Below are 23,329 nucleotides of genomic sequence, written 5' to 3' on the forward strand. Positions count from 1 at the left end.
GCTGCCGTCGCCGTTGCTTACACGCTTCCAGATTACCTTCCATCTTTTTGCCTACGAAATCTTTCCGCGTTACCGAGGCAAAAAAAAAAGGTGTCTACACGAATCGCCTACAGACAGACTTAATCTCGTAAAACGGACAATCTTCCGAAGGAAGAGAGCGCGGACAAACAGTACGCGTTGCAAATAGCAAAAATTTCGCTCGGTTAGGATATTTTCTTGTACGCAAGAGACACGTATCGAAATTGCACAACAGCATAAAGCTGCCTCGACTCGAAATTTCTCAGAGAGCGTGTAACGAACGTGGCGCTATTTCATTTTTTAATTACTTTTGCGATCTACGAATTTCATGTTTTCGATTGTTTAGTTTTACACCGTCGTCGCACGTTATTTGTTTCCATAATTGGGCCAGCCATCGCATCCGCGTCGAATCTGTAACAAAAATTTATATTTCTCAAATTAGAGCGATTCATAAATTCTAATATACGAACTGCAACGTTGCATTTAGTCGGATAACGAAGATAGATAACCTAAAGTTCCTTATTTGCTCACGATACCAGTAGCGGTTCGATGATTGTTCGTTAATAAGTGTACAGGGATCGTTAATCACTAATTAAAGATAGATATTGTGCAAACAAAACATGTCTATCTGGTTGCACGTTTAACGTGTTCCCTGTATTTCTAGATCTACTCGTACTTCGTCTCCTGAGAGAATGCTTCTACTTGTTGGAAGTTGCCATACTAATTTTGATATGAAGCAACTGGTTCTAAGGCGGCAATCGTGCCGAACGGAACAGTAGCAGAGTTAACATTGAGACTGCAAACTAAACAACTTACGGCTGTCATTCAGATATAAATTTGTCGTAGATAGCTGTTTATACAAGCTAAAGAAAGACCATTCTGCCTCTCGTTTGTTGTTTTATACTACATTTCTGTTTGCAATTGAAAGATCAGACAAGTATATTTAGAAAAAAAGGAAAATGATCTTGTGATTTTCAAAAGTATTCGAATCAGATTTTCTTAATTTCTTTTTTCTATTCGAATAATTTGAAATAATTTGGAATTCGTAACATGCGCGACAGGTACCGTTTGCAATACTGAGACCTTCAAAACAAATTGCAAGATAAAATAGCAAATATCGCTAGCAGAACCACCATTAGTAAGAGATTTATTTTAAAAGCAAAAATTACAAAAGGAAAATCATGCTACCATTCGATAATTTTGGGGTGCTATCGATTTCACGTTTGACTTCACGCCAGTCACGCGAACAAAACTATTTCCCTCCTTTACAAAGGTCTCATAGAAGTTGTTACCTTAATATTGTGAGTCAAAATTACATAGCGGATTTACTTAATTGCTGCACTCTATGCGGGACGTGTTTTATCTTGCTGTTGTAAAGCAGAGGGCGGTTAAATGAACCACGCGCTACTAACGCCGCGAATTTCTGTTAGGTGGACCAGAGATAAAAAGAAAGTACTGAGATAGCAAAGTCGACAACGTAAAGAATAATATCAACATTTGCCATGTCACGTTGCACCGTAATTTCTATAGGTTTCCGGACACATTGCGCATCGACGATATTAAAAAATGTATTCTCTAATGAACTTCTTTCATTAAAGCTAAGTGATATTTGGTGCGGTGAACTCCAGCGCCTGGCCAGTTATAGAGTAATACTACTTACCACGATGAGGTAGCAGGATATGCCCTGTTCACTGTCTATCGTTGTTTAACGCAAACTCGTTCAATTTTACTTTTTCTTCCCGAGGAATTTTCCAATTTCCGTGGGAAATAATTACACCGGGAGTATACACGTATACGATGTATTGGTATTGGATTATTTGGAAAGTTTCTAGCAAAAGGAACACTTTCTTTTTAAAAACTTATCTTTCTTAACAACAATTTGAGATAGTTTGTACGAGTCTTTTTAGTATCAAAACGCTACCAACTTTCTGAATCACCTAATTTCTACGTCTAAAAGAAAAGAAATAAAATTTCAGGCGATCGATTAATTGTCTCGCGAGGTTATTAAGGTTAGTGGAGGAAACCTATATATTCTTTGGACTACGTAAGAAGAATTCACGAGCTAAACAGAAAGAAGAATGAGAATGGATGGAAGTTTGATATCAGGTTGCTCGGAGCTCCTACTTGACCGGAACACTCGAGTCGATGAACTTCGGATGATCGTAAAGTTAAGTGTCCGGAACCTCTAAACCTTAAGTACCCAATTACAATAGCAGCAGCTGTCGATAACGTTCTTTTACATCGGACGACATCATCTGTTTCAAGAGACACTTGCTCCGGGATCACGACGTTAAACGCGGCCTTGCTATTATTCTACATATATATGTTACATTAATTGCTTGCACGTAATTATGATGTCGACTGAGCTCAACTTTTTCAACCCTCTTGAGGTCGTGATTTATCACATACGTACATTGCCATCTATAAGCATTTGGACACTCGATGCGATAACTCGTATTTGCAGTAACTTAGAACTGTCCAGATACTTACGAGCGATAGTGCACATGGGAAATCTTTTTAAGTAGAACCTTTTTCGACAAACACATTGCGAATCTGACAGTCAATCATTATACGATCAGGGTTGGAAAAAGAAGAGAGTAAAGAGGCAAAGAGATGCAAACGAAGGAGAGAGGGAGCAAAGAAAAGCAAAAAAGAAAGAGAAAAAAAGGAATAGGGTTGAGATGAGAAAAGACGAAGCGAAAGTACGGGGAAGAAAATCCTATTTCACCATTATCCAATACCAAATCTGTTTCTCATTTCTCATTTTCCAATTAACCGCTTCTTCCTTTTCGCTCCGTTAACATTCTGCATTCTTCGATGCTCGGCAACCATATTTTTTTAATAGTTTCTTTAATTATTCGGTTGGTTTCTTCGTGGCTTTTTCTCATCTCGTACCATCGTAGCTCGTCTTACAGCCTTATATCCCTCTATTACTTTCTTTAAAAGCTTCCCCTTGATTCCTCGGTAGCGTAACACTCGTACTGGTACACTCGAGTCTCTTGTCTTTCTCGCAGAATTGACCGTTCGGGTTGAGTTCAACCTCCATCTTTTCATCGTTTTTCACCGCTCAAGAATTGCTTTCGTCTTTTTTCTTTATTTTTTTGTTTGTTTCTCCTTTCACATTTATGACGCATGAACGCTCTTTCGGGTTTCGCCATCTTCTGAGCATACCGTGAATCGGACTGTCTTAACCAGAGGATTTGCATGAAACGAGGCGAAGTCGCGATTTAAAGAAATACAGCAAGTTGTAGAATAAATAATTTATTCTTCGTCACCTCGTCGGCGATACTTTAATCGATCCAACTTTGTATGTAGCTATAGCTTAGTATTATAGTTTAGCTACGAAATTCCTTAATTCCTCGGTGAGTTCTTTCCTCCGAGGATTTCTTATACTTAACTTCTTTAACTTTGCAGATCTCTCTTCGATGAAGCGTGTTACCCGGATGGTGAGCCTTACCCGAAATGGATCTTACAGATATTTTTAGGTATTTGGTTTTAATATAAATATTGTAGTATCGTGGAAGAAAAACCTAAGAGAAAGCCTAAGTGCCGACAGGCCCAACAATGTATCGTCGGTCCTTCAATCGAATAGTTTCGCGGAAAAGGCCTGCGTGACCCTAACCACGAGCGGTTGCGGAACACGTGCGTCGTGGGTCTAAGACAAAAGACAAAGGGATGCTAAGGGAGGAAGACGAATTAATAGTCAGTGTTAGTTGAGAAGTCAGAAAGTGTGAATCGAGAAGTCAGAGAGTGCGAATTGCGCTGTCGAGAGAGTGTGATCCACGTGAGAGAGAGAAAGAGGGAGCTTTGGAACCGTGATGACGAGAGTTAGAAATAAACTATTTAGTTGTCTTAATTACAGTACGTTATTGTATTTAGTTCACGTTAAATAACCATCGTTTCCTGTTTAACCAATATCTGTTTAATCCATTTGTTGTAAATAAACAAATTGTAGTAAAGATCCTACAATATTCAATATGATTTTATTATCTTTTTATGAATAAAATTTAAAAAAAAATGGTGGTATCTGAAGAAGTATAAACGTGAAAAACATTCTATGAAAAATTAAGAATCGGTCATTGTGGTCACTGTAATAATTCTGGTTAAATAAAATCATTATTCAAACATATAGAACCCCTAAAGTTCATCTTCATTATCCATCTTCCTTCCAAATTGATTCCTAGTTCGAAATTTGTTGCTATTTCTTTTATCCCGAATCACATTTCACGTTCTACAACCCTTTGCCGTTTAATTCTACATCCCAGAATTACAACATGCGAATTTCTTTCTTTGAAAGTCTCCTTTCTAGGCGGATATTCGTTCCCAGTTGGTTCGAAATCTTCATGCTACTTCTTGCTTCCTAATCAATTCATCAGGATTGAACGCTTTCTGAACAAAGTTTCGGGATCGTCGAGAAATTCGTTTGAGAAATTCATCCTGACTGATGCAAAGTTTCTATGAAATTATCATTTTGATCGTCTGATACGTAAAGGCAAATTCCACAAATCAGTACGAAGTACCTAAAGGTAAGGTAAGGGTTGTGTATTTGTCTGTCGGACGTAGTTTCGTCGAGTTTATCGAGAAGCATCTTATAATGTGTTGGCGTGCGGAAAATTCGCGTAGAAATTGTCGGTTAGGCCAATAGGCGGCGCGGTTTTACGCGATGCCACTGATTGACGTGAAGGTTTGCTCGTTTGGCACGAAGAGGGATGATCGCTGATCAGAATTCGAGGATGAAAATCGGTAGGCTGTGAAGGGGGCAACGGTCGATTGGCGAGTAGCCGGTCACGACTCTCGATCAATAATCCGGCGTCGGTCGACTGGCTCCAGGAAGACCACCGGTTTATATCTAACGCTTCAAGAATCGGCTTGACGGACCGTATCAGTCTGTCAATTTTAGAAACAGCGTTTGTTAGCGTTCAACGCTAGCGAGTTCACCGGGTTAACCAGCTGTAATTTTCGAGGGTGTTAGCAGACTCGCTGAGCAATCGACGCGTTAAGTGGCGATCTAACACGAGCGCTTCTCGATCGTACATTAACTGACTGCGCTAGGTTGGTCATCGTGAAAATTTCCCTGGTTTTTATCGTACCTAATTGTAACGCCTAATTTATTCCCCAATTAGCTAGCCAGTAATTCCCTAATTTATATCTCCAACTGGTTTCCACTTTGTCTACTACGATTTAAGAGAATGTCGAATATTCTTGCGAATTTCACGGAAGCCGAACTTTTTAACTTTGCTTCGTGTAACTTAATTATCAATAAACATCTTACTTCCATAAAAGAGATATTTTATAAGGTGTTATAAATAATAGTAAGTTGCGGAGTAAATTTGAACGATTAATATTTTTAACGTCATTATTGGATTTGGATCGATGCGGCTTCCGAGCGTATCAATATATGCATCGAACAGAAGCTGTAGAAATTATTTTAATTTGAGAACGGTTGTGTTCTTTCAAAACGAACGACTTCTATAAATCTGCCTTTGGACGGAGATTTCCGATTTTCTACGTCGATTTTATCACGAAGTATATCCTTAGCCAGCAGCATAGTTTACGTAAAACTGAATGTCGATATATGTTTCTTTTACGTTCCCTGTATCTTTCGTTTGCAATAGCGCTGGATACAACGCTATCTCGATATGATCGGTAACGATCTCCGTTAGTTTCCGGCTAAATTGAAATATTACACTAATATTATTCTTGAAAATAATACTATTAATGAAAATAGTACTCGACATTTTCTTCTGGCAATAATAGGCTTGGAAATAAAGGAATCAAAATTTTATGAAATCCAAAAGCACGATGGTTTCGTAATATCGGTAAGATCTGCTCTTAAAAGCTCGTAGCTTCTAGCGACGCTTTGATTAATAAACTTTTTCGAATAAAAAGCAATTACGTTTTACAGGTCGTGTTCAACGGAGGAAATATAAATCAGGACTAAAATAAATAATATGAATGCAAGGTAAAGAAAAGAGCGAAATAGGCGTTGCTATCAGTGCCTGTATCGTAATCGAGTAACCGCTAATTTACCTGTAATCTCGAATATTTATACGGATAGCAGGCAATCCGTTGACCGAACGGGTAATCCAATCTATCGAAAATTTACGAGCGGATAGCCGATAGACTGGAAAATTGGATTACGCATAATACGAATTTTAATGTAACTCCTTTCTGTTGGGATCTCGTGTAAATATTACTAGAACGGTACGATATTTCCTATCTCGTTACCTCGACTTAACAAATAATTTTGCTATGAAATAACACGACATTACTCGTTTATACTCGAGATAAAGAAGAAAAAGGATATTAGGCAAACACGAGAAATACTCGAATCGCCTGCATGAGTCTCAATGAGCGTAAATTATCGTAGTTAATATCTCGAGTTATAAACAGCAGTAAGGAGTCACGCTAGAGGAAAAGAAAAGAAAAAAGAACAAAGTCGAACCTCGGTACTCTTACTTTCGACGAACCAGGCAAACCTCGAGCGAAAATAACATAGACGATAATCAACTCGATCGACATCAAAGGTGGTTTCGGGAAAACGAAGCAAGCTAAACCTTGCCGATAGTCTAACAGTCGACGGTAATAAAGTCTCATACAGTATTCATCGGTGACCATGTCGCGGCAAGGTTGAGCCTTGGCATAGTGACATAATTCTCAACGCTTGTACCGCGCTACTAGCTAGTAACACGCTAGCCAGCGATGACCGTGAGTCTGGACTGGAATAATCGGTGGTTCTGACGCCGTAGTCGTAGTCGTCGTCGTCGTCCTCGGTAGGTACTATCGCGTCGGTGACGTGGGCCTCGGTTGATAGTGAGTACGATGGCGTGTTTCCTTCGGTTCATCGCTTGATCGATGGACTTTACTTTCGAGCCAAGAAGGTCGTTCGCTTTCACCTTACTGCTCAAACTGCCGCGGAACACGAAGAAACATCGAAAGTGCTAGACTGCAGTCGAAAGGCTCGCGTGCCGAAAATGCAGTTCCCGTCGCCTTCGACGCCAACGCGACCAAATCGTCCACCTATCTCGACGCACGCTAATGAAAAATTACCGGTAATTAATTCCAACGGTTAATATCGATCGCCTGACAATAACGGAGGCAGCTACGCTGATCGAATCGTTCGATTATCGATGATTCCAAGTAATATCTCTCGCTTATTGTTTAGTAGACGCACGTTCGAATCCGCTACGTGTCTCTATTATCGAGGGAGATACCATTTTAGAAATCCTCCGACCGCTATATCTCTCTTCGGTTCATTCGTTTCTTAAATGTAGCGGAATGAAATGAGTAAAATACAGAGAAAGATTCAAGCTGCTAATCGTAGCGTTGTGAATTATTTTTACCGAATTTATTCGAACATAATCGTGCTTGTTATCATTCTTATTGAACAATCTCCAAAATTCTATTAAAATAGTCCCATAGTCATAGATTGAAAATATATAAATCTTGGTTTTCGACGTATTTCGACGAACCACTGGAAATTGAGATATCGCCAATCTGATTCAGCCAAGGAAGTAATAGTAGCTGCCAGGTATAATTATTCAAATTTTTCTGCCGGTAGCCGGCGATGGTTTACGGTAAGCGAACTGTTCGTGTTTTGCACGGTCTTTGGTAATCTCTTAGGTGAAAACGTACGTCGCATCGCGTCGCGTCGGTTTGGGTTGATCGACGGTACGGATGAGCCGTGAGAAACTAGATCAGCCTGCTCTCGGGGGTTAGAGCGTTCTACTTTTCGAGTGAGGCAACGACGATGCAAGAACCGGGGGAAAGCAGTTGTTCTCCGTTAAAAATGCGACCACTCGCTCGCATTGTCTCTGCCCTGCGGAGAAGCTGAATTGCGACATTCAAGCGAAACATCGAAAACATTTAAACGTTTACCGTTAACGCGATTCAAGCTGCTAGAAAACCGGTTTTCGCTTTTCAGGAAATTCCTGCTCCACCAGTCAGCTTAATTAGCATGCTTACTTAGCTTTTCCTCACCAACCTTTTCACAGCTAACCTTTCCCCTACGTTCCCCAACAATCTTTCCTCATTTTCTTCTCGTTCTTGTTTCTTTATCTTAAACGATGGTTTCGCGAAAACCGCAAAGTTACGTGTAGTCAGTGATTCGCCGATTTTAACGGCTGAGATGCGAACAGATGTACAGATTTAGTCGCATTAGCGCCACACGAACCACGTATCTAAAAAGCATTCTTTAATGGAAAGTTCGTGTTTTCCGTTCGCACGGCTTCCCATTTTTTTTCTCTTTCCCCTTTTCGTTTTTTCGGGCAAGATATGTGGCGCGTAGTAGAGCAGTCGTAATGGAGTATAGAAAGCACTTTTTAATAGAGAGCTTCCACATTTTTTTTTTTTCTTCGTTTTATATCTCGCACTTTTGTTTCACACCACATGTGTGATTTAGCAACGTCTTTTCCAGTGTTTGTCATTTATGTTCATCGATTATGAACGATTATGACGTTGAAAAGAAAATCATAGAAATGATTTAGAGAATTAGAAAACCACATTCAGAGCGTATTACAACGTGCCGTTAAGTGTGACAGAAATTAACGTTCCTTGGCTTATCTCGCATTTTTACGATTCGAATAACTCGAGAACATTATGATGGCACATTACATTCAAAGTTTTATCGAGTATTGCCAAGCCAACTCGACCACTCTCATCTCACTAGAATAATTCGTAGATACAATCTTCTGATACCAACAACCAACTTTTAGTTTCCATCATCGTTGGAAAACTTTCTTGATCACTATAGGCAGTGCAAACTCGATAGTTGTGCGTTTATAACGCAGAAATTTAATCGTGCCTCCATTTCTAGTAAAACGCATCGATCATTGGATCGATCATCGTATGTTTCGCACGACAGTAGGCAAGAATTTTTTATGCCTAGCTCCGTGCCATTTAGGAAAGTTTTTTGTTATTTAATATTTGTGTTTCTCGAATTACAGTACGGTGTATAAGTATAACTGTTCAGTAAGCTCGCTAGCTTTCTTTTCAGGTTATATCTTCAGGGAACAAGGGAGATTGCCCGTTCATTAATATTTTAGTCATTAAGAGGTTAAAGAAGTCTTTCACGAGCTCAGCGTGCTGTGGTGGACTATACTATAGTCCAATATCAAACAATGGCTATTTGATATCTTTATTTATAGACGGTCGAGTGTAAATAAATGATTCATTTTTTAATACTCAAACTGAAATCAATTTCGTGATTGAGGAGCGATCGAATCGACGAGAAAGAAGGAAAATGGGAAAAGCACTTTCTCGAATTCTGTATACTTCCGAATTCGATTAACATAATCGAACTAGTTCTGTTTAAACAATGTTGAAAAGCTGTTTACGGATGTACTTTTTCCTTTTACGGTCATGAGTATCATTACGCTTTGAAGCAACAACGCGAAGCAACACGAAACAAATTATTTAAATGTAATTTCCAATCGAGTACAGTCCGATACGTAACGGGAGATTCGAAACGATCGAATCTTCGAAATCATGAATACACGCCGACATTCCGAACGGAATTAGTTTGCTTCGAAAGCGATTGTTTACCGTTGGTTGACAATAAATTTGGATTTTACCACAGATTTACGGATCAAATATATCCAGAATTGTGATTTTTCACTTCGAGAAATGGAGGTTTGCCTGACGAGTCGATTAACAGGCAAAATTAAAGTAGCTGAAAGCAGTGGCAGTTAGTCGGTAGCCGTTGTTCGCGTGCTAAATTCGAACGTCCTGCTACGTAAATGTTGACAGAGCGTGGTAACGTATTGTGCAGACACACGCGAAAAGTGGATGATCGATAATCAAGTGCACGAATACGTTCTAGACGAATATACATAATGCATATCGTCTGCGACGATATTTACCGAGAAGGTCACGTTTAGCAGAAAACAAAGTGTTTACCGATTCAAGTGGAAAAACAGAAAGCAACTATGATGGAGGGAACTAGTTTTCAGTCACACCTAATTACGATACATTTGTATGCTTTTATTCTAATAACCGAGACTAGCATACACGATCCTCTTTATGTTATTAGCGATATAATCTTTCCTTTTACTTTCACATAATGACAAGAATATTTCGATATAGAACGCTGTCTAACGTGAGGTTAGGTTGAGATATAAAATGTAAAATTGCTAAGTTTCATCAATTCTGCTGACCTTCCTGAACTTGCCAAAGAAATGGTACATCAAACATGAGTTTGAAAAGTCTTCGTCTCAATCATCTCTTTCATAGAAATAAGTTCTATGGCCTAACCTCCGCTATACCGATGATTTGGTTCAAAGCACTGGCCAACTATGAAAGCTTTAGCAACGAGTCTACTAAGACCCAGTCGAGATAACTTCGTGCTTTCCTTCCTCTTTCCTCTCTTTCATTAGAGTGGTGCAAAATGATAACTTTAAATTACACTAAATTACTATGGGGTCAACCATTACTATTGTATCTGTAATCACTTCTGCTTCTCTGTTCGACCATTTGTTAATTGCATCTAAGTGGAAGCAAACTTTATAGTTTACCTTCAATTTCCTTCTGCGCAATCTATTATAATCGATAACCTATCCCTCTTTGCGAAATTACTCGATCGTAGTTTGATAATTTAACAAAGGAAATTACAACTGTCTCTATGTTGTTTCAAAATTTGAAACGGCAGATTGAAAAATCCGAAAGGACGAGCTTGTCGGACGAGCATCGAACGTATTGGAAATCCGCAAAAGCATTGAATCTTGCAGCACGGGAGGTTGGCTTATTTGAGTAAGCCACGTGGGAAAAACGAGCTGATCGCGTCCCGTATATCATGAAAGTAATAACATATAACACGATACAAATAATAAAAGACATCGGGTAACCACCAAATGATCCCAATTTAATAGGGTAGAAGAAATCCAATCAAGCGCGTCCCATTAAATAGTTGATGCTAATGTCCAAAAATGTCAGTACTCCCCATTATAATAATTAGTCTTCTCAAAGTTAGAACTACCAAACACCAACAAAATGACGGGTTTTGGATTTCTTAATTTACATGTACACTAAAAATATGCCTTTGATAAAAGCAAAAACATAATTATATATTTGTTTGACTACTTGTTTTCCTCGTATTACCTTAATTACGAATAGTTATAAATAGGATATATAGATACATGTTATAGATTCGTAAATGTTTAGAGAAGCTGAAATTGCGAGTAAAAATCAAACGCACGTAAACGTAGTTCTACAAGATAAAATCCAACAGCTTTTCCGATATACAAACGATCATATCAGTGATTATTTCAATGGGCATCCCATCACTGTTGAAATTTTTTGATAGCGATATCACGTAAACAGTACTGGAGGGTCGATCTGAATTTCATTGGACGTGAATTAATTAACTCGTCGAGTGAAACTCCATGGACTTAATTAAATCCGGCTTTCATTTCATTCTAATTTAATTCAAGGATGACATAGAGTAATGTAATGTGTTCGTGCGGACCTCGAAAATATTAGTACGCGAGAGCTGCGGCTGTCCAATTTTTAATTTGTTTTGTCAAATTTTACATTTTCTTTCCTATCTCTCTCTCTCTCTCTCTCTCTCTCTCTCTCTTTTTCGGCGAAACAAATTAACTAAAATTTCACGGTCGTTAAATTATTTATTTGTTTCAATTATTTTTACAAAGGAAGTTAAATACCTCGTGTCAAGTTTTGAGATGCAAATATTTGATGTTGCACTTCCCTCAATTGGCGAACAGACTGTGGAAGAGGAAACGCCGATAATTCACAATTTATATTTTGCCCGAACATACGCTTCACGTAATTGATGCTTGTACGTATTGAAAGTTCATTTCGAGTTAAAAATTGAGAATAAGATTACTCGATGTACGAACCTATCGAGCAGACGTGCCTCGTGCAGGCTCCATTTCCGTATTTATCGGGCCTTGGCTGTTTCTTCGGCGATCTCGAGTGTTCACGGGCATTTGGCTGAAAAATATATAAAGAAAATTGTAATGGAAAGTAATCTCGAGACAAGCGGGACAGGAATAATGATAACACCATCGTGCGGTTTCATAAAGAAAACAGCGTAATCTCCAATATAAATGATGTTCCGTAAAGCGTATCGCGAGCAATTAAAATTAGTCGATCTAGATGAGAACGCGAATGCTACACGAAATTTCCTCAAACGAATGGTTTATCGCGACATCTGCTAACGTTTCACAAATCTTCGTACGTAATCTATCATAGCTCGTGTTTCATGTATATGTATAGTATCCAAGGTTTCATAGCTCAGAAATGTGCAGATGGTTCGAAAACCGTTAGTTAGATCGCTCTTTCATTTATTCCACTAATCCTTTTCACTGGCAAACAAAACTGTCCTCTACGAGCATTGAGTAAATACCGTTCGCAGCAAACAAAAGATCGGTCGTTTGTCAACAGGAAATTTTATAGAGTAAAAGTAAGTTGATTCGCGGCGATGCCAAGAACATCGAGCAAACATGATGCACATACATACATATGTGTGTATAACAAACGTAATAAAATGCATTCAATCGTCCTAATGCAACTATCAACTGAACCACGAGAAATTTTATTGAATTTAAAGCGACGAAGTTTATGCGAGTGGTATCCTTTTAAAAATGTTATGTCGTTCCAAAGTTAGCAGAAGTCTTAAAACTTCTATAAGATAATTACAAGAACGGAAGGTCTCTTCGCTCGAGTTATAGTCGCAGCGCTACTTTTACTTATATCTCTTCTCAACTTTTTTTTGCAATATGGCCGGGCACATGACAAGTCATACATTGCATTCGAGAGCGATGTAGAACGAAAAATAAACTTCAGAGTTATTCGTACAGTAAACTGACAGTTATTCGTACTCTATGTCTACTAAGCTAAACGCGTATTTTTTGCCAATTGTTGGCACCATTTTTTCAAATCGCGGAACGTACAACATTACAGCGTATAATTCGAAAATGCCAATGCGCAGTCGTTATAAATTTATCCATTAGTTAAATCTTAATATCGGTAGTCGTATGTGAAATGTATCCGTATGAGAGTATTTCTTACTAATCGAGAGTCGTATTATCCATGTTTCAAAAAATATCGTACAAAGAAGAATTTTTAAATTTTAGATCATCCCCTCGTCGAATTTAAAGTAAGCTGTTGTTCGACGCGATGCTTCATATTTTACTTCTTATTAATATTTTGTCACGCGATATCAAAATTTGCGAGTTCCATTGCGAAAGATGAATAAATAATTATTATATCATATTGTTACAGCATATTACACGAAACAATTTGATGTTAATATGACGCATTAAATGATTCAATGAGATAGATACGTGTGATAAAAAAAATTCTCATCTCGTTAGATTTATGTTTGCGTAAGCATGAATAAAATTGTACCTTCGTATATTTTTCCTCCTTAATCATTCCATAATTATTCCCCCTCTGTAGTCCTTGCATATATTACCACAATGGCACGGTTAATTTCTACCAATCGATCCATACGTGTGCTAAATTTAATTATCGACGAAGTAAGAAGGAATGACAGAATTGAGCGAGATTTCAAGAAAGTACCGTACTGTCCGAAGGGCTTTGCAATCTCAAAGACGGAAGCGGAGATTCGATTATCTAGGGTTTGCTGGAGCTATGACGAACGACTAGAGGCTGAGACGAGGAAACGTATAATCGAGTTCTGGGTTAAAAGCAGATTTATATATAGACGTCGGTGGATTTAAGTCTCGATATAATATTGTCAAATAGGAGGTCGTACAAGGGAACAATGAAAGTTAAGCTCTACACGAAATCCTACTCCTCTGTAACTAGAAAAATGACAGAGATCGAAACGAGCATAGAAGAAAATCCTGTTTTCGAGTCAACTCGTAATACTTGTCCCTATAAACACCTCGTGTGTGGGCCGAGTTGGTTCAATAGAAATCGTGCAAAGAAGCTTCGCCTCTTTCATCACTCGTCCAACCAGGAGAGCCGCGCGTTGTCGAAAACTGGCACGTACCTACCGGCCTAATATTTCAGCCGAAAGTTTTTTTCCAAAGCACATCGAAAATATCGTACCGTGTATTTCGCCAATGAAAAGATATTCGCGTTTATTTGAGGTCGCGATGCCGTATGTTTTTCGCGTAATTTTATCCTATGCATAAATCGTGGTAAAAATCGTGATAAATGATCGATAGATCGCCCTTTCTCTTAGTTACGTATCAGTATTTATTAAGAGTAATGTGTGACTGGTTCCGTAGATAATGTTTCGACTTAATTTTATTTTTTCCCTTTTTCCCTTTTTTACGATGTGACTAAAATAAATTACATGATTGCGAATTTTCATCATGCATTTATGGGAAGTTGAAGGGTGCAAAGGTGCATATGACGCACATAATGTTCGAAATATCCAAGACCGTACCTGTTATATAATTTCTGTTATAATAGTATTTATTGTTGGTAAGAGAGTCAGACATCTGCTGAGATTCCATATTTTCAACTATGCTAATGAAAGTATGAATATAAAATGATTTTGCTTGCAAAAAAGATTATCCATTCCGCTGTTTCATTAAATAGCAGAGTTTATGCGACGAACAAAGAAATTTCTCAAATGCAAATAAACGTACGTGTGTACAATGGGGTTACCCAGAGGTATACGGTAAGCAACGAAATAATCTAGCGGCAGCTACGTGATATGGATTTTGTGCGGACAATTCATTAAACCGATCATTGAGGAACGAAGAAATTCCAGAGAGACGTCAAACGCAGCTGGGGTTGATAGGGATTTCAGCATATATGCGGTCACTGGTCAGCGAGCAGTTTGTATTTTCCAGTTTCGGTCTAGCTACAACAATAGGCACTCAAATTCAATTGCTATGTTTTATGAATCTGAATGTTCATACAAACCGGAAGGATCGGACGAAACTCGAAGTACTGGCAAATAGTTCAAACAGTTCTTCGTTTTGTGTATTACGATTTCAAATGGCTTAATAAATTCTTGTTTCCATCGACCAACGGCAATATGATTCTTGTTTTTCTTTGCTAATACCGCGATTCTTTCGAGTACTCTACCAACGAATTTATCGTAAAAATGAAACTCTACAAGCGAGAGAGTGAGAAAGAGAGAGAGAGGAGAGAGAGAGAGAGTATCCAGTTAACTCGTGTGTAAAGTTACCTATGTGTCCCGGACTTTTCTCGAGAGTCTAACAGATAGCCAGGCAACTCGTACACGAACATGTTCGTGGTCCACAATGAGAGAACGCTAATTGAATTTGATTACATTTGAAACAAGATTATACATGTACATATATTACAAAACGAAAGTTCGTGGCGTAGAATAATGTTTCGTATATCGATTAAAATAAAAAGACGAAAAGAATAGGAGATCGGGATGATAAAATAGGTTGGAACAATTTTTCAGGGATTTTCAGAGATTCACGTTCATGAGAATTTGTAATAAACTACTCGATGGAAGACAGGCGAAGCGCAAGCCCTGTTTGTTATGCATTCGCATTATACTCCTTTGCACAGTTTCCACTATTTCGTACGCATTCTATTTTGTTGGCCAGGAACGCTCAAGTTCTTTTCGCTTAAGTGTTTTCGCTACTTGTGCTGCTTTTGAAGTGGCTTTCCGCTTCCTTCGCGTTTCTAAAGCTCCTTTAGCGAACCCCTCATAAGTTACCTTTGCTTTTTCGAAAACCCACTTTCGTATCGAAGTGCTCGAGTTACGATGCACCCCTGTTTTGCGGTGATGAGTATAACTTTACTCTGTTATAGAGTTTCCTGCCATAATTGAACTTCGAATTAAACGCTTGCGCTGGACTACAGGCGACTCTCTCGATCTTCAAACGTAATTCTAGTGTTCCGTAGTAGGCGAACTGTAGGTAAAAAACGATATACGCTTCCTCGAGACACTGTAACGAGTTTCGATGTTTTGTTTGAAACTGGACAGACGAGGAGGATTTTTCCGTTGGTCGGTATTCCTTCTCGAAGATATGTCGTTCTCAAATTCGAGAAAAGACTACTATGAAATATTTTTCCTTTCCTTTCCTTTTCTTTCCTTTCCTCGATAGCTTAGCGACAAGGAAAGTATACGCGTTACAAGTTTAATCCTAGTTCGACCGCTTCGAGATTTGTCGCGATCTTTCCTTTGTCATTGGCAATACACGAATTCAAGCGTTCGAAGCAAAGAAAAGTCCTGCCTTTGTCGGATACTTCATGTTCGTGATCGGTGTTGCTACGTACGCGCAAAATAGGATAACACGCGACACAGACTGATGCAAGTTGATCGACGTGTTCGATACACTCGGAATGACAAACATGCGAATGCGATATACACGACTGCATTTTTGCATCGTGAATTCTCGCCTAATCGAAAATACCTACACTGATTTTCCTTATTCTTCGATCCCCCTTTGAACTGGCGCACGCGCTGTCAAAACCTCGCCACGATGAATCTTCCAAATCGAATATTCCAAAGGTTCGAAACTACTCTCAGGTTGCCGTCTAACAAGCAGCTACGACGAAGAAGCATCTTTACATGGTAAACACACTCATTGCAGAAGCGATATTTCATTTTGATTTATAGCAGTCACAGAAGTGCAAGTCAAGATAAACATTCATCTAACTATAAGCAAACAGTCGTAGGTAATATGTCCGGAGTAATATATTTTACGTGCGGAAAATTTCACGTGACACGGGAGCTTTGAAAACGTAAAACACGAAGAAAATAAACCGTGGCGAACGTGAAAGAAAATTACAGGGAAGGAGAGCAACAGCCCGTGCAAACCGCTCTATCCACTTTGCCAAGTAACACATTACGCTGGACTTCGCGCGTCCACAATTCGATGAACGCCTACCTAACCTCCAACCGCGTTACAATGCCATATGCTAATATCGTGATACGTCCCTCTTTGGCATCTATTCTCTGCTTAACTACCGCTTAATCACCGACAAACCACGCTCCTGGCTACAAATTTTCCTACGAATGGCCGAACCGAGGCTTAATTAACTCACACTTATATAAACTGAGTTAATAAACTGCGGCGTTAGCACGAGACGTACGTTTAGAAGTCGGGTTAATCAATGGCGAAACGATTCAAGGCGTCAACCACGGAGTCCTCGAAAGACCAAAAAAGAGGCAAAAGGTAAAAGTTGCGAGTTCAAGCAAATTCATTTTCGTTCTCGTATCGAGCTTTAATTCAGCACGCTCCGCCAAATTTTTCGCCACGGGCTTCGGCCCTGCGTTGAACCGTCGCTGGCAACCAGGAGCGGCAGTTTGTTCGGAAAATGCCTATTCGTTGCCTACGATGAATCAGCGATTCGTTGATTTAGCGACGAACACTGATTTTACAGCGGAGCTATCACTCATTCTGTATCGACATAATAAAAGTTGCCAGGTCAAATACTAACCCTTCTTGCGGTTCTCGCTAACAGCGTTCTACAGGGCCAGCCACGCGCGCACCACCTATCCGTAACTCTCGAACACCAGCCTTTTCGATGTGGCACTCGATAACGGACCGCTCAAAAATTGGTTAAATTCCGAAAATTTCGCTCACGGTACTGACTTCAAATCGCTGCAAATCGAAATTCCGTCACAGCTACGATTATACATATATTTCACGCGACGAATTTCAAAAATATTTCATTTCCATCGGCGTAAAGGAATGCGTCGCTGCAACGCTTCCTGGTATTGAAAAATCGAATCACCAGCGTTTGGCGCATTATTTTTATTTATTTCCTCCTAAATCGATTACAATTGGATGTACACGGTACGGTACGAATCTCGCGGCGTATGATTTTGACGCAGATACGAACATCCGTTAGCTGAGGTTCGTACGTGATTTCACGTAAGCCACACGATATTCTGCTTATTTTTCCTATTACGGTGCGAATACGTTACTCGATCGTGACTATCCGTAGATTCTGATCGTCGACGATGCGACCCTTCGCATCGTCCGTCCGTGTAAATGGGTTCTTCCACGTAGAGTAATCCATTTGGAACGGACGATTACTTCGCGCAACTAAAATTTCAAACGATCGTACGGATTACTGGGCGCAGTTATCCATACTAATAAGCTTCATTCTCTCTGTGGTGACTTCACGCGAATAAGTTACCTAGATAGAAATTGTGGCGGAATATGTAAATATTGCGTCGCGGACCGGCAAACGTTTATGAAATCGATCACGAAAACTCGCTGTAAATAAAATGAATTTCGATCAGTCGATGCTTGAAAGAGAGCTGACAGCATCCATTCAAAACGATGTAATGTAAGTGCGAATTTTATTCGCGTCAATATTACAGCAGAAACAAGAGGAAGAGAAAAATTCGTTAATCGTTAAATGTTCCGTTTACGAATAGAAGGATTTACGATAGGGTATGTGCAAATGGAAAGAATTGAAAAGAAAGACGGCGGAGGAAACGTGTTTTGGGAGGAAATCGGCTTTAAACAACGAGGACGTTTAAAGAGGCGAGAATAAACGATAGGTGACCCTTGTATTGCATTGGACAACGATGGTATCGACACGCGGTCACGCGTTTCTACCTACGAGAAGAAAATGCTGCGAGGAGAAAACGGTCGAAAGCCCCAACACCAACTTCGCCATTAACGCCCTTTGTCAGGATCACTATGCCATTCACCCCGTGTCCTCCTTCCTCGTTCTCACAGAGAGTAAAAAGGCCCGATAGAATTTATAAAAATTCCAATGACCCGATGCCAGAACAGTCCTATAGATAGTAATTGCATCGGTTACTTTTTATTTGACCGAAAAAATATGCACGTCCAGCGAGACGAACGATTCGAGTAATATTTTGTCAGCGGAATCTATTTCGTGTTTCGTGACGAGATCGCGGGAAATTTTATTTCCGTCGCTCCGTATTTCCATTACGAAACTCACGCTCGATCGACTGTTTCGATTTCTATCTTTTGTTTAGACGACTCGTTAAAACAACGAGTTATTTATTATTTTGAAAATTTTCGGACGGGTTCTAAACGATGTACAGCTGTGGATTATATTCAGCTTCGTTAACGGAATGAGTAACTGGTGGAAATAATTTTTAGCCGGAAACGAGGAAATCGATAGGTGTACACGTACCGTGCAAAACTGAAAACAATCGGAGCGAAATGAAGATAGATAATTTATTTAGATGGCGAAATGAACGAATGAAAGATACACTCGATAGCTATACGATGGACAAATCGAAATCATTAACAGAACGAACAGACTCGAATCAGTTACGAAAACATGTCCGATGATAGTCGAAACGACGTTTCGCTTAAAAATACGAGCGCGGGTAACGCGTGTCATAGCTAGCCAAATTTACAAGATCGTGACAGGGATGGGTGATTCGTGAAATGCGAGAAACGCGTAGGCGACGGCATCCGAGGTATAAAATTGAACGGTACGCGCTGTCAACTTGACATCGAGGCGATGATTTACAAATAAAAACCTCTGGGCAAACTGTTTGTCCGCGGTTTCTATTCGGCTATTATGACAGATGACGTTACATTTCGGATCTCGTCTCACATATAGCGAATCTTTCCTTTTCTAAAAGATTGCCGAATAGAATCCAATCAAATCGGATCGAATCGAATCGAGTCGAAGCTAATTTAAACGAATGAGATTTTCGAGCGCGTGAATTTTCTCGCGCGAGAAAGAATCTGCTCTCTTTTGTAATGAGCGTCGACGAGACGGACCGCGTATAAAATCTTTGTGGCACGTTTCGAGGCGAATTGTTACACGTGTTTGCGTAAATTTCTGAACTCGAAGGAACAAGGGCGCGAAATGACGAAGCGAGAAGAAAAGAGAAAAGTAGAGAAGAGAAAAGAAGAGAAGAGAAGAGAAGAGAAGAGAAGAGAAGAGAAAAGGCCAAGTGGCGTCGATATGGCGACCTGAATTCCCAGGAGAAAAGGGAAATCAAAAAAGCAAAGAGTCGTTGCAAATCAGAGAAGCGAATGCTCGCAGTCGCCGCTACGTGAACCCACAGAACCGCCCTATTGTTCACGCCCGAACAATGCTGTCTTTGTCGCGATGTGATTAAGCTCTGAATAAATTTTCTATTACGTTGTTCTACACCGGGCTTTCCTCCATTTTCGAATACTCTGTTTTTTTCTTCTGGTGGCTGGCCCATGGTCTCGATTCTCTCTCGGTAAAACGCCGACGCGCGAACGCCATCCAACGCGAGAACATATCACGAATTAACCAAAGTTTTTTTTCCCCATTGATCTGATTTCTTTTCCGATTCTTTCTCCCCGTCAGTCAGGATGCTATGTAAAGTTAGGCGAAGTTCCGAGCCGAACGGAACTGCGAGCACCGTCTATTATTTAGAAACGATCCAACTTTTTCTATTTTCCGCTAGAACGAACGGTTTCGATAAAAACCTCGCGGTAGAGAACACGGGAACAAGATGATTGATTCGCAATTTATGCTAATTATCGTTGATTGAAAGAAACTGAAGAACGAATTTCTTTATCTATAATAAATTTATTCTTTAAACTTCCTATATCAATTACATCAAACCTGAAACAGCGTAATGTTAATTCTGTTTCAGCAGAATTTCTCATAAAAAAAAACTCTTTTATCTCCCGAATACATCAGAAATAATAACGAAGAGGGAAGACAGTATATTCAGAAAGGTTCTCATTAAAAAGGGAATCGAGAAGAAATATAAAATACAGTTCGTAAAATGGAAACGCCGGCTGTATATACGTTTGAATTTTCAGCTACGAGACATCCGGTATTAATTCTTCCACGTAGGATATCTTACATATGCCGCAAGGAATTCAGAATCCTGGGATCTCGGAATCTCATGTTCACATATCCGCACATACCACACCTTCAGTCTGCAAGCTGTGCTTTGTAATTTCATCCTTCCGCTATCTTTTGTATTAAGCCCGCGCGCGCGTTCGCTACGTAACCTTCAGTGTACAATGTACACGACGCTTTTGATTGACACATCGCATTTGATATCCGAGCATGATTTGACAGCCAAATCGAACTAAATAAAAATTTCAATGCGCAAATATTTTACATCGAGGATAGTCGCGAATATGTTTACAAAAATATACAACGTACGTAAATAGGTACGCGCATCGAGACCTTTTAATATAGCGCGAACGTTGCCGAATGAAATCTTGGAAAAAAGCTAATCGTAAATAGAAGGGACCATCTGTTCGATGACGAAAAGGTTAATACAATATCTGATCGATCGTTTCCTTGACTGGAAGATCCTCCGCCAGCGTACATATACACACATACATATATACATACATACTGAGAAAGGTTTCGTATCGTTGAACAAACATTCCGAAACAACTTGGCTCTCGTTGCTATGTTAATTCGTTATTGAGGCCGATTCGATTCATTTACGGAGCGCTTCGATAAAAACTATTCCGCGATGCGAAGGTAGATACCTATAGTTAACAACCGCATCCACGTCCCGCGTTGTGAATAATACAATTCGTGCTTTACACCGTACTATAGAAGCAATATTACGTACTTTTCCTTTGTGAAGAGGCATTGCGAAGGTAAATACAACACCGAGCACTCCTGAATGTATGTAAAACCTTGAATCGAGGTTACAGTCGAGGTCGAGATCGGTCGATTAATGATACTCCCGCTGCAACGTATGTTTGCGATTTTTCAGTTACTTAGTTGCCGAAGCTAATGTCATCGGTCACGTTACCGTCTATCGTTCTTTGTCGCGTTCGATTTCGTCACGAAACGAACCGAGCGTCCGTTTCACGGTACAACAAAGATAAGGTGAACTACGGCGATAATAAACACCACGCTCTGCCAGCTCGTGTCCTACGAATCTACGCGAGGTAAACCTAATAGAAAATAAACGAAACGATGCTGCTCTCGCAGACGAACGATAGTCAAAGAAAGTCAAGCACGCGACGATGTCTATATTATATTGTACAAGTATCAGACAATCCAAATTCAAGTTTGCACGTAAAAATACAATAGATGTTTCAGCAGGTTGGCGTGCTGCAAGTTGCCTCGATATACAATAAAGATTTCAGATAGATTTCGTAAAAGTTTCATGTCCTGCCTCAAACTGTACGTATATATAGGTGTGTCAATGCACATACACGCGGGTACGTATGTCGCGTGTGTACGTATACGTCCGTACACATTTATTACTTGTTCAAACGATGCATGTAAAAACGTACACGAGCGTAGATATTCGAACAAATACACTCTCGCATACAGAGACATGCTCGTATGCGCGCAGTGACAACGCAAAAGGAAAAAAAACAGGAAAAAAAGAATATATACACGTACCTGACAACATATAATCCTCTGTTACTTGTCCGCTCTTCCCTCCGAAGGCATTTATCTGCATTATCTTCCTGGTGGATTTCTTGTACTGACTATGTCTGATAAACTGGTTGCCACCCCCATCACGAACTAGCTACCGATCCTTGCGATACCATCCACCAAGAATACACTACACACTATTCGAGGAAAGGAATCTCTCCCCCTCCCTCCCCCTCTTTCTCCCCGCTCCGTTCCTCTTACTCGCTTTTATTTTTCTTCTTTGACTCTCTTCTATGTCTCCTTTTTTCGAATTAATTTGCTATTCGGTGGCCTCAGGAGAACGATGTAGCATGATGCTCTTCTTGCTGCGAGGGGTTTACGGTCACGAAAACTGCGCAGAGTCACAGGGTCGCGCAAGATGAGAACGGCTCGATCGGATCGAGAGGGAAGAGGATCCAAAGTGCAGCGATAGGAATACGGTCGGTACGGCTTGAAGAACGAAGAAAAGAGCGAAAAGACGGACCGGTCAGTGACGGCGGTCGATAGATGGTGACTTTCCAAGCCGTCGATTGTAGCACGTTAACGGATAAGTATAGGAAAGAGTGATCGAAAAAGATCCGTGATAAGAAAAACGCGACGAGGTAAAGAATACGTACGGAGATCGCGTACCATTGGCCGAGCGACAAAACTCGACTGTTTTCCAACGGTAGCGAATCGAACACGATCAGTCACGTTCGCCGGATGTAGCGCGAATAGAGGGTTGGTCTTGCGCGGCAGCGCGCTCACGCGGTCATCCGGTAAACTGACAGACCACCCCTGAAAGACCTCCAAACTGTCAGCCTTCCCACCCTGCTCTTTTGCGGCTGCGCGTTTTCCTGAACCCGCTGTCCCTTACCCTGGTGCCGATGTGCTCTACTTCTCCCACCACCGACTAGCGATGGCCCTTCGATATTCTCCCCGTCGCAAGTTTTCGAGCAAGTTGCTCCTACGAGGACCCGCGAGTCTCGCCAATTTCCCTTGTATTTAACCTCGCATAGCCGCCAGCCTCATTAATACGATATACAAAGTTTAGTTTCCCTTCGCGAACCTTTGT

At 40.1% G+C, this 23,329-nt stretch overlaps 1 long non-coding RNA gene across 1 annotated transcript; it reads right to left on the reverse strand.

Annotated features, from left to right (window-relative positions):
- Positions 1-354: 354 nt before the first annotated feature.
- LOC105681389 lies at positions 355-23,056 on the reverse strand. The gene is made up of 3 exons (XR_001102611.3): positions 22,261-23,056; positions 11,871-11,964; positions 355-429 (listed from the first exon to the last, which is right to left on the reverse strand). It is a non-coding gene; the product is annotated as an uncharacterized LOC105681389 (long non-coding RNA).
- Between the last annotated feature and the right edge of the window lie 273 nt (positions 23,057-23,329).

This window comes from Bombus impatiens, unplaced genomic scaffold (genome assembly GCF_000188095.3).
Source record: "Bombus impatiens unplaced genomic scaffold, BIMP_2.2 scf_0872, whole genome shotgun sequence".
Taxonomy (NCBI): domain Eukaryota; kingdom Metazoa; phylum Arthropoda; class Insecta; order Hymenoptera; family Apidae; genus Bombus; species Bombus impatiens.